The sequence below is a fragment of the Ambystoma mexicanum genome, chromosome 1p, assembly GCF_040938575.1.
Source record: "Ambystoma mexicanum isolate Mex_15411 chromosome 1p, UKY_AmexF1_1, whole genome shotgun sequence".
In the NCBI taxonomy this organism is placed as follows: Eukaryota; Metazoa; Chordata; class Amphibia; order Caudata; family Ambystomatidae; genus Ambystoma; species Ambystoma mexicanum.
In genome coordinates, this window is record NC_090921.1 from 377,767,456 (window position 1) to 377,774,337 (window position 6,882).

At 50.7% G+C, this 6,882-nt stretch overlaps 1 long non-coding RNA gene across 1 annotated transcript; it reads left to right on the plus strand.

The window, feature by feature from the left end:
* Positions 1–1,938: 1,938 nt before the first annotated feature.
* LOC138514204 (uncharacterized) lies at positions 1,939–5,421 on the plus strand. Its single transcript, XR_011281927.1, has 3 exons — positions 1,939–1,972; positions 3,657–3,688; positions 4,793–5,421. It is a non-coding gene; the product is annotated as an uncharacterized lncRNA (long non-coding RNA).
* The last annotated feature ends 1,461 nt before the right edge of the window (positions 5,422–6,882 follow it).

Genomic DNA, 6,882 nt, shown 5'->3' on the forward strand with positions numbered 1-6,882 from the left:
AGGTGGGGTGTACCTCACGCAGCCGTTTGGAGGAGGCCCAGGGAGGCCTGCATGAGGTGTGTCCCCCAGCCATTGGGGGTGGGGTGGGGGGGGCACCCCAAAAGCTGGGGCAGGACCCCCAATAGATGGGGCAGTAGGGTTTGGGCATCCTGGGGGCAGATAGCCAAACTAATGGGCCCATCTGCACCAAGCAAAGTTAGGTAAACAAAAAAAAAATATACAAAACCACAGGCTGCTTTTTAGGAGGGGCTGAGGGCCACCCTAAATTGGCAGCGCATGATGTACCGCAACGGGGGGTGGCCCTCAACCCCCCCCCACCCCAAATGGAGGGCCCCACCTCATGCAACCCTCCCTGGGCGCAGATAGGGGGGGCCTCACCTCATTCATCGATCCCTGGGGTCAGATGCCCCTTCCTAGGAGCAGATATCTGCCCCCAGGGAGGGTTGCATGAGGTGGGGCCCTCCATTTGGGGTGGGGGGGTTGAGGGCCACCCCCCGTTGCGGTACATCATGCGCTGGCAATTTAGGGTGGCCCTCAGCCCCCCCCTAAAAAGCAGCCTGTGGTTTTGTATATTTTTTTTTGTTTACCCAACTTTGCTTGGTGCAGATGGCCACATTAGTGTGGCTATGTGCCCCCAGGGTGCCCAAACCCTACTGCCCCATCTATTGGGGGTCCCGCCCCACCTTTTGGGGTGGCCCTCTCCCCCCTCACCCCAAATGGAGGTGGGGTGTACCTCACGCAGCCGTTTGGAGGAGGCCCAGGGAGGCCTGCATGAGGTGTGTCCCCCAGCCATTGGGGGTGGGGTGGGGGGGGCACCCCAAAAGGTGGGGCAGGACCCCCAATAGATGGGGCAGTAGGGTTTTGGCACTACGGCACCAGATTGGCACACCAATGTGCCCCTGTGCACAAAGGGGAGTTGGGTTACCAAAGGAAAACAGTGAAATTGTTGGAAGGTTTTTTTAGGGGGGGCGGTGGAGCACCCCAAAGGGTTGGGAAAGCTTCTAAAGGAATGGGGCGTTAACCCCCCCTGCCCACAATGGAGTGGGTGCCATGTCATGCAGCCCTCCCTGGGACCAGATATCTGCTCCTAGAACGGACGCCTGAGCCTAGGGAGGAGTGCAGGACAGCCTTCCCCCTTATCTGCCCCTTGGGAGGGCTACATGAGATGGGCCGCCCCTCAAATTGGGGTGGTGGTGGAGAGGTGCAACCGCCCTCACGTTAGGAAATTCCACAGCGGTGTAGGGGGCCCCTCCGCCCCCAGAAAAGGGCAGCCTGCCATTTTGAATTGGGTTCTTCGTTTACTATACCTGCCTTGGCGTAGAGGGGCACATTGGTGTGCCAGTCTGGCGCCGGGGTGCCCAAAACGTACAGGCCAATGCAACAGGGGGGCCAATATGGGTGGTCTGGTATTTGGGTGGGCTGACACAGATAATATATGTTTTGTTCTTCCCTTACAGGTCTTGAGCAGTTCAAGCTTCTCCCTTGTTATGTACGTATGAAATTTTGCTTATTCCAACATTTTATAGTGGGTGGAGGGCACATTGCTATTGGGTTGGGGGTGAACAGGGCCTGTAGTGTTCTGTTGTGAAGGAAGTGGGTGCTCTGGGGAGGGATTGGGGTGGCCAGGAACACACTTGCCCGGGTTGCGGACAAAACGCCCCCCCAGTGCAGCTGAACAGTGCTGTTTCCCTGGGAGGGAAGTTTGCCACTTAGCCATCTGTGCAATGTTTTTTTTGTGTGCTGGGGGTTGCCATACACCCATTGGTCTTAGTCCAGTTTGCTATCACTGTGCAGTCCAGCCTTCTGTGGAGGTAGATGACTGAGAAGTTTCATGTATGTGGTGGAAGGAGCTGAAAAATGTACAGATATATGCCAGACAGTTTGGATGTGTTATTGGTAGGCAAAGCACTGAATGTAAATCTTTTATGTTTCTGTTGCAGTTGCGGCTACTGAAAAGCTTATGCTGATTTATGTAAGTACCACATATATTACTTGGTAATGTGCGGGTGGAGGGTGACTGTGGTGGGAGAAACTGTGGCTGCAGTGTCAGTGGTATGGGTGAGAAAGGGTAGTAGGGTGGTTCGGGGGACACTGATGGGAGTGCCTTGCATTGAGGAAGGTGGCTGCTTTGCAGAAGGAAAAATTGGCCGACATAAGTAGCAGCTCCTTTTCAAAAATGTTGCCGGTAGTAATGCAGATGGTCATTTTGTTCTGAGCATGGTACGCGTACTTGATACAGAGAACACTACTTTTACTGCAACGATCACCATTTCTGTGGTCCTTTTCCAGCAGTCGTCCCAGTGAGCCCCGCCAGGCTCCCCATCCTTTTGCAGAGGGAAAAGCTGTAACGCAGGGTAGCTAGAGGGGCAGGAGGGGTGGGGGATGAAGTCATTGCCCTTGGGCGTCCATCTCCCAGATGGATATTTAGTCCCTCAAAAGCAGCAGTGGGTGCAGGGTGCCCCGGCACGGTCCCCATCCCGTCCTAGAGGGGAAAGCTGCAGTGCTGGCCAGGCAGAGATGTAGTGTGGTGGTGGTTGATGTGTGTGACCTTGGCTGCCTCTCTGCCTTGGTAGTTGAATGGCCCCAAGTTCACCAGTACTTTAGGAGCTGCGCCCCAATTTCTCACAATCAAAGTGTCCAAATTTGCATGGATGTGTAATGAATGGCGCACATTCTGTCATAGGAACTATATTCGGAGAGGTTACAAAACACCCTTGCTGCACAGGTCATATCCTCTGTCAGACTAGTCACCCTGCCAAAGTGTAATGGTGTAGCATGTGGAAGTCACCTTACCACCGTGCAGTGCAGGCGGTGGGCCACAGGAGCAGACAACCTTTACTGATTACAATTGCCCCAGCAGAACTGTTATTGCCACAAGGTGACATACTGTCTTCCTCACCTCTTTGCCACCTCCTTCCCCTAAAACACAAGTGCCAATTACGTAATGACCTACTGTAAATTCACATGAGAGGTGCATGTCCGAATGGGTGAAGTGTGTGTCTGGGATTGTTACAAGAGCCATGTGTTCACACAATCATTCAGCTAGTTTGTAAACTGTATGTATAGGCATATTCATGGGGGTTCACTTGTTTCCATATCATAGTGACGATGAGGGTTGTGTAGATAATTGCCTACTCTTTCACCCAAAGGGCTGCACGATTTTCCGAGGGCCAACCACATCTGGCTCTCAAAGGGATGCCCTCCTGGTGCATTGGTTCGGGGTTAGGGGGAAGTGCTTTCACCAGCTCAGAGGAGCCATCAGCGATGTCCATGCAAAAGGAGATGCAACCCCAACACCCTACAGTGGTGCAGCTGGGAGGAAAAGATTTAACGTCTGTGGGAGGGAAAGGGATTCATGAGCTGCTAATGGAGGAACTGGAATGGATAGCACAGATGTTTCCAAACAGTGATGGTTTGGTGCCAGATATCCGGGATTTATTTATTTTTATGTTTTTTCTGCAGGATGCCATATGCCCACTTGTCTTATTTCCATTTCCAATCCGTGTGCAGTCTAGCCTTCCGTAGTGGTAGATTACTGAGAAGTGTCATGGAACTGGTGGAAGGAAGTGAAAAATGTACAGATAGTAGCCAGACAGTTTGGATGTGTAATTGGTAGGCAAAGCATTGATTTTAATTCTTTTATGTTTCCTTTGCAGTTGCGGCTACTGAAAAGCTATTGCTGACTTATGTAAGTACAACCTTAATTACTCGGTAATGTGGGGGTGGAGGGTTACTGTGGTGGAAGGAATTGTGGCTGCATTGTCAGTGATAAGGGTGGGAAAGGGTAGTGGGGAGGGCCGGGGGCCAGTGATGGGTGTGCCTTGCATTGAGTAAGGCAGCTGCTTTGCAGAAGGAAAGGTTTGGCCGACAAGTAGCAGCAAATTTAAAAAAAAAAATTCCAGTAGTTATATAGATGGTCATTTTTTCTGAGCATGCCATGCACACTTGTTACAGAGCTCATTCCTTTCACTGCAAAGTTCACCATTTCTGTGGTCCAATTTCAGCAGTGGTCCCAGTGTGCCCTGTCAGGGTCCCCATCCTTTTGCAGGGGGAAAAACTGTAACATAGGGTAGCTAGAGAGGGGGGTGTCATTGGCCTTGGGCGTCCGTCCCTCAGGTGGATATTTTGTCCTCCAAATTCAGCAGTGGGTGCAGGGTGCCCTGGCAGGGTCCAATCCCTTCCAGGAGAGGAAAGCTGTAGTGCTGACCAGGAAGCTATGTAGGGTAGTGGTGGGTGATGGGTGTGACCTTGGCCACCTCCCTTCCTTGGTAGTGAAGTGCCCCCAAGGTCACTAGTGGTCCTGGAGCTATGGTCGAAACACTCACATTGAAAGTGTCTGAAGGTGCACCCATTTGTGGTAAATGTGGCACATTCTGTCAGGGTACCTATATTCAGAGAGCGTACAAAGCACACTTCCTGTGGACTTCATATCCTCTGTGAGACTAGTCACCCTGCCAAATTGTAACGATGTAGCATGTGCAAGTCACCTTACCACCGTGCTGGGCAGGCGGTGGGCCACAGGAGCAGACAACTTTTACTGATTACAATTGCGCCAGCACAACTGTGTTATTGGCACAAGGTGACATACTATCTTCTTCACCTCCTTTCCCTGAAAATAATGTGGCAATTATGTGTCGACCTACTGTTATTTCAAATGAGAGGTGGTTTCCGAATGGGTGAAGTGTGTGTCTGGGATTGTTACAAGAGTCATGTATTGGTGCAATTGTTGTGTAATGTGGTAAAATGTATGTGTAGCCATAATCATGGGGGTTTTCCTGTTTCCATTTCCTAGTGAGGATGAGGGTTGTGTGGATTTTCGGCCACTCTTATATCCAAAGGGCTGCACGACATTTCCGAGGGCCACCTACATCTGGGTCTGGAAGGGATGGCCTTGCAGTGCATTGGTTTGGGGTGGGGGGGATGCGCCTTCACCAGCTCCGAGGAGCCATCATCGCTGCCCAAGCAAAAGGAAAGGCCCCCCCCCCTGACCTTATAGTGGTTCACCTGGGAGGAAATGATTTTGCGTCTGTGGGACGGAAGGGGGTACGGGAGCAGCTCATGGCAGACCTTGAATGGATTGCACAGAGGTTTCCAAACACTGTGGTGGCCTGGTCCCAGATGATTCCCAGGATGGATTGGAGAACTCAAGGGAATAGAAGGGCCATCAACCGCTCGGTGTGGAAAATGAATGCCGAGTTCACTAGACTGACAGAGGGCAACACCAGAATACGGACCATTCACCATGGCAATATCAAAGGTGCTGTGATGTTTCACAGAGATGGGGTGCACCTTTCCAAAACAGGCATGGAGCTGTTCATTGGAAACATAATGGATTTTGCCCAGACGCTATTTTAGGGGGAGTTTGCCCAGTGACTGATGGACACACTGGAAGATGTGAAAAGTGAATACAAATGGTAGTAAGTATGTTGGCAGTGAGACTTCCACTTTCTAGCAATTGTTTGCATTCATGGCATGTCAAAGCATTCCGTATGTGTCTGCTACTGAATTCTTAGGTACCCATCACTACTTGCTTCAGCCTACATCAATTTGCTTGGCCTTGCAATAATTTTGTCCTTGTGAGCTTTCCCCTTACAATAGACACCCCTATATGAATGAGCAGGTGTTTTTGTCAAAAGTGTGCCAGCAGTTGCCCGGAAGGGCCAGCCGTGTACTTTATTTATCTTCCCTTTCTGCTTCTTCATTGCCTATGGCTTTTCAACTCACCCGATTACTAATACGTTGCATGGTTCCTTCTCACCTCGAATTACCATCCACGAGCATCCCATGGAGGAGGGCATGGTGCAAAGCATGTTGGCTGTTTCTGAATAGGTAGTGTGGCTGAAATCCTCGTCCCCACGCTTGTATTTCTGTACAGTTTAGCGGAATAGTACATTGTCCATATATTTTTTGTTCTCTTTCTTTTAGGTGCAGGTGTGTTGTAGCTGTCTACCCACTTGTAGGAAAGCAGTCAGCTGGTCCTTAGCATTTCACGTGAGTGTTTGCAAAGTACTACTCCGTTTATTGTAGCGTGCAGGGAGTACTTCATATTGCAGAGGGCTGCTACAGTTTGTGAGCAAAGTCTGGACCTTTTGGTGTACTTGTGTGGAGTAGGTTTGTGGCACTGAATACCACTTACTGTGCTACGTTCCATACTTTCAGAAGCACACATACTTCTTGTTTCAGTCTTCATCTGGTCTTTGGGCAGTGAAGGGTTCCATAGCGAAGGTACTCATGGCTTCTCGGCGATCAATGTCTGGTGCGGAGGCATTAGCTGCAGTGATGGAGTCTGGCTCAGAGCAAGGCACAGATGTGTACATGCATTCTGAAACAGATAGTGCTTCTGAGGGGCACGAGGGAAGTGATTGGGGAAGTGAGATGGCCATTGACGAAAGTCCCTCCTCCCACTCATCATCGTCATCATCTGATGATGAAGAGGAAGGAAGAGTGTGTCCACCTTTTCGCACACTTCCCACACGCAGGGGACCTGTAAGGGGGAGGGGACGTGGAAGACGGCCACGCAATGTGGCAGTTCCTGACATGACTCGAGAGTCGCTCTGGGTGCCTCCAGCAATGGCTCAGCCTGTTGTGCCCCCTTTCACTGGTATATCAGGGTGCACAGTGAATACAGAATGGTTTCAGCCTATTGATTTTTTCAACCTTTTTGTTGATGATGGGTTCATTGCAGATGTGGTTGAGCAAACCAATTTATACGCTGCACAGTTCATGAGGTCTAGGGGTCCCACTCTAAAACCCCACTCCAGAGCACAAGCATGGGTACCCACAAACGATGTTGAAATGAGACAGTTTTGGGGTCTCATTTTGCTCATGGGAATTGGACACAAGCCGTCTGTCGCAATATACTGGACTACTGTAGCACCACTT